The sequence below is a fragment of the Manis javanica genome, chromosome 5 (assembly GCF_040802235.1).
Source record: "Manis javanica isolate MJ-LG chromosome 5, MJ_LKY, whole genome shotgun sequence".
Classification (NCBI taxonomy): Eukaryota; Metazoa; Chordata; class Mammalia; order Pholidota; family Manidae; genus Manis; species Manis javanica.
Window position 1 is genome coordinate 109,641,384 of NC_133160.1, and position 5,234 is coordinate 109,646,617.

Genomic DNA, 5,234 nt, shown 5'->3' on the forward strand with positions numbered 1-5,234 from the left:
CTCTTGAATTCTTTGTCAGCCAGAATCAAGAACCCCCTCGAGAGGTTGAGGTCTCTCCTAGCCAGCAGGCAGACCCCAGATTGGATTTCCCCACACAAAAAAAACACTTTCTAGACTTTAAGACCCCAAGAACTTCTTTGGCATATAGAAGTGATCTGGTAAATTGTTCCCATCTTGTAAAGGAGGACAGACCACTGTTAGAGACCGCTGCTAAACACAGTGCTGGAGAGGCTGATAAGAGAAGAAAACTACTTTCCTATTTTATCCTCCAAGGTTCTGTTGTGATACAGTAGCACTAGACTCAAAGTGCATTTTTGAAGCCTAAGCAAACAGTGATGTAATCTCATGGTATTCAGCAGGTACTCAATACATTTTTGTTGAATAATGTTGGATGCTCTACAGGCCTTTGAGAAGCATTTGGTCTTGCAAAAATACTTGGCTCCAAAATTCTGAGACTAAAAATATTTCTTAGCATTGGATTCATAAGAGTATTGGCTTTGGCTTACAACTCTTGCTAATGAAAATGACTAACCAAGTAGATTTTTATAAGCAATCTTGGATCTTCAGAGTTTTTAGACACTTTTTTGTCTTCTCAGATCTTAACTCCAGAATTGGAATTCCCTAAATACAAAAAAAAAAGAGCTTGAAAAATACTCTCTTAAAATACATTAATTATAGTCAACAAATCAGTGACATGCCAAACCATACTGGAGCCTGAGGCAAAAGAAATAGGTAATACTGATCCTGTCTTTACTTAACATTTTGATATTTTATTCATCACGGGTTTTTTGTAGTAACTGTGATTTTTTTTAAAAAAAACACTGCATTAAAAGATTATTTATATTGCTTGCTGAGTTTTTTGGCAACCCTTTAAATTTAGCTAGAAAGGCAAATGCCTAAGTCGTATCACTCTAGTCCCACCCACCCCTGTATAAACCGAAACATTTTAAAGACATTTTTCTTTCTCTGAAAAATTGTGTAAAATCTTCAGAGAAAAACTCTTCCTGGCATTCTTGTCTTTCATGACTTCACTCCTAATGTTACAATAAAACAAAATTTGTAGAATGCTCGTTTGTCATCTGATGGAACCTGATGTCTGAGAAGGCAGAGGAGGAGAAGGAAGCTGCGCTGGTGGTGGTTGGTCCGCATCTCACCGTGTATGGGGCTCCAGGAAACAGCTCCAGGCTCTTCCTCCTCAATTTTTATATGGGTGTAGGCTGTAATCCTAGCAAGAACATCTCTCCTGACTTTGTCTTCAGTGGTCAGCTTCAGGGAGTCTGTACCAAGGAATTCAGAGCGTTAGGAAGAAGCAAGGCTTTCTGGCCAAAGACTAAAGCCACTTCCTCCAGGCAAATTTTCTGTAACCATACCAATAATTTTATCTCCATTTACCTACCTTCTATGCCTTTATTCTCAACTAGTTACAAACATGAGATAAGAAGAAAGGGTCTTTTTTACTGATCTCAATCCTAACATGTTTTCCCTAAATTTTGCTATTTAAGCCTAGTCAAAAAAAGATATTTGGGTTTTGTAGACTTATTCCAATACTAACAACAAACTTTAAAGTCCTCTCTGGTTTCCTGTCCCTTCCCCATAACTTTGATGCCTTTTCAAGTGGAGAATTTCAACATGAAAACATTTAATTTTAAATTGAAATACATTATGAACAAAACAATATTTTGAAAACAAAAACATAATTATCATAAATCTTATTTTCATTTTGCATATTAACCTGACAAAATGTGTATGTCTGTTTTGTATTTGCTATCTGGTTTTGTATAATATGTGTATTCTGGTTTTCCTTTTCTCATTATATCAAATCCACTTTTCTTTATTTTTACCTAGTCATCATAATTAAACAATAATCATTCTGCTACATGCTTAATTTACCAAATCATATCTAATTTAAACATTTAGATTTTTGCCAATTTCTTTACTAGTAGAAGACAAAGGAAGTTTTCATACATATAGAATATGTTTCAGTTTACTTTTTTATTCATGTGAATTAGCAGGTATAGGGTTATTGGACTAATGGTATGAATATAGCTCACTATTCAAGCATTTAAAAATATTTTTCTTTTTAAAAATAAAAATCACACTTCTAAAGATGATGATATTGTGGTGGCAACTTGTATTTTAACTTTCTTCCCCAAACTTCAAAATAATTTGTATATTTTGGTCTTATTTTACTGATAAATGCCAAACAAACTCAAACACTGTAGATGAGAAAACTGAGGTTAAAGGAAAAGTGAGGAATATGCTGTGTCCACGTGTTACCAGATAGCTGTGTTATTTATGTGATGAGACAAACATTTGGATATATAGAAGTAGATAAATGGTTCTCCAGAAAAGATTTGTTTAGTATTTTCATCTGGATGTTATGATGCTTTGTAAATGTAACTTGTTCACAATTAGAATATCAATTGCAAAATAGAAACAAGCTATAAGAAATGCTCCCATAACTTAAAACAACTTAAATTTTGAACAAGATTTACTGACACTGAGATCAAATGACAATTTCTAGTTTATTATTTTAGGAAGACTAAGGCTGTAAAGTAGAACATAAAAGGTATGGGATACTACTTTCCAACAGCTATGAAAATCATTCTGGAATTCTTTTCCTTATTTATTGCATTTTATTAAGCTATGATTCCCTTGTTTAAAATCTATGAATTGAGCTTTTTTATTTTTATGGGTTGAATGTTTGTGTCCCCTCCTAATTGATATGTTGAATCCCTATCCCCCATTGTGAATCTATTGAGGAATGTACCTTTGGGAAGTAATTAGGTTTATGAGATCATGAGAGTAGAGCCCCTGTGATGAGATTATTGTCCTTGTAAGACTAGAAAGAGACCAGCACTTGCTCTCCCTTCACCATGTGAGGATATAGCAAGAAGGCAGAGAGAAGGTCCTCGCCAAGAGTTGCCCATGAGCCACCCACTCTATGATATTTTGTTACAGCAGCCAGAGCTATGACAGCCATCAAAACATCATTCTCACTTTTGCTTTGGCCCACCTACAGACACATAGGACAGTTAATCAGTCTCATAATGATCACCTGGAATATGCATTATTTGCTTAAAATAACTGTCATTTACCTGGATGTGATCAGGGTTTTCTGCTCGTTGTTTCAAAAGCATTCTTGAAGATTTCTAGTATGAAAATCCATGGAAAGCTTCAGATTTCAGCTGGCACCATTTTGGACCCATCTGCAGAAGCAATTTTAATGTGAAGGCCATTGCTAATTAGAAATATAAGAGCTAAATAATTACCTGTATAATTAAATCCCCATCATTTTTTTCAATAGTGTATCATTGTTTAGGAAAATTGATTTCTTAGTCCTTCTGTCCAAAGCCCAGCTCAGTTTTTATGGTATCGATTGGAACTCTAAAATTAAGCAGGTAAAATAGACCAATCCTAGGCACTCAGGATGATTGTGACAGTTCTTAAATTTAACAATAGTATGTTTATTTACAGTATCATAATATATTTTGCTTTGAAATCATGAAAATAACTTTCAAGTTATTTGAGGGAAGAATAAATTAGAAATAAAATTATAGGTTCAACCAGCTATTAAGAGAAAAAACAGTATAAAAAATAAAATTTTATATGACAGATGATTTATTTGATGAATACTTAAATTAGAAGTAGGTATATCACTTTCAGAAGAATTTGGGGTTTTTTTCTTCTAAAGAGATTTCTTATTTACATAAAATATTTTTTATTTTTAGAAATTCCATAAGACAAAATTTTCAAGAATATAGTACTTCCCCTCTATATCAGTCTGTGTCTGGTCAGGAGAATATTAATATTTCAAACAGAGAAATGTAGTAAGAAATTGGATGCAAAATGCCAGAATGACTGGAAGAGCAAAAGGAGGAGGTGAAGTAACCCGGATATTAATAACTATACAAAACTGCTCTCATTCCTAGGATAGAGGAAGGAAAACCACCCAGATCCCATGACCAGTGTGTAGCTGAAGCTGAGATCGCTGCTAACCCTGGAAAATGCTGAAGGAAACCAAGAGTTCATATAGCAAATAACACTGCAAAATCTTAAAGCCTGTAGCTCTCACTGCCGGACCCAGAGCCCAGGAGCGCTGTGCTAGAGGAGTAGCTGAAGCACCTCCTGCCTCAGTCCCTGCAAACAGGAACCCAAGAGGATACCTAGAGTCCATACTGCTGCTGTTTCTGCCACTGCCAGAGTTACAGCCTAAAAGAGAAAAGAAGAAGGAAACATCTTTTTTTTTCACTTTCTAACTTTCTACCACCTCTCATTGCCAGAACATTACAGGAAGCCAGCTGGGAGGGGAGTAGGTGTGGCCGGGAAATGTAGTTTCCAGACTTTTAACTCCCATGGCACAGAATAATGGGAACAGACAAAGTAAAAACAGATAAATGATGTCACAACCCTATACAGTGTGCAACTGTTTTTTTCTTCAAACATTTGAAAGATATAAAAGTTAAAGTAATAATAATTATACTTGCAATATTTATTAACAAATGATTATTTGATTCTTTGAACATTTTCTTTGAACATGATTTAACAGGAAGTCTTGACTGCATACATACACACAGTATGTGTAGAAAGTAGGGTAAAATTCTTGTTACCTCAAGGAGACAAGATGATTTCCCTGTCATCCCAATCCATGTTGGCTATCTCAGTCTATTCTCATTCCAGGGGCAGTTACTGCAAGTGCATGCTCTGCTCTGACTGCTTGCAATATTTCTGATGCTGACTACCTGGAGTTAGACTACAGCTCTGGGCTTTCCAGGGTTAACCTCACTCCTGGCCAACTGACTACAAATTTGGAGTTCCCACTATCCCTTCAGTTTTAATAATTGTCTAGAATAACTCATAGAACTTAGGAAAGCATTGTATTTATAACTGTATCATTATAGCTAAAGGATATAAAAATCAGAACCAGACAAAAGAAGAGGTGCATAGTGTGAGGTCTGAGTGGGTCCCAAACATGAAGCTTTCAGTGTCACCTCCTGAGGAGTCAGTCTGTATTACTCTCCCAGCATCAGTGTATAACAACATGCACAGAATATTGCCAACAGGGAAGCTCCCCAAAACCTTGGGGTTTAGTAGAGTTTTATTGGGATTTCATTAAATGAGAGTGATTGGATAATTGGTTTATTGGTTATGCAACTGAACTCAATCTCCAGCCACTCCCCCATGCCTGGAGTTCCAGTTAATATCTAGTGACTGAAAGCTCCAACCCTCTCCTT

General features: G+C 35.7%; 1 long non-coding RNA gene across 1 annotated transcript; it reads right to left on the minus strand.

Moving 5' to 3' along the window:
* Positions 1-749: 749 nt before the first annotated feature.
* On the minus strand, positions 750-4,394 carry LOC118971772 (uncharacterized). The gene is made up of 3 exons (XR_005060428.2): positions 4,167-4,394; positions 3,099-3,209; positions 750-1,277 (listed from the first exon to the last, which is right to left on the minus strand). It is a non-coding gene; the product is annotated as an uncharacterized lncRNA (long non-coding RNA).
* Positions 4,395-5,234: the final 840 nt, after the last annotated feature.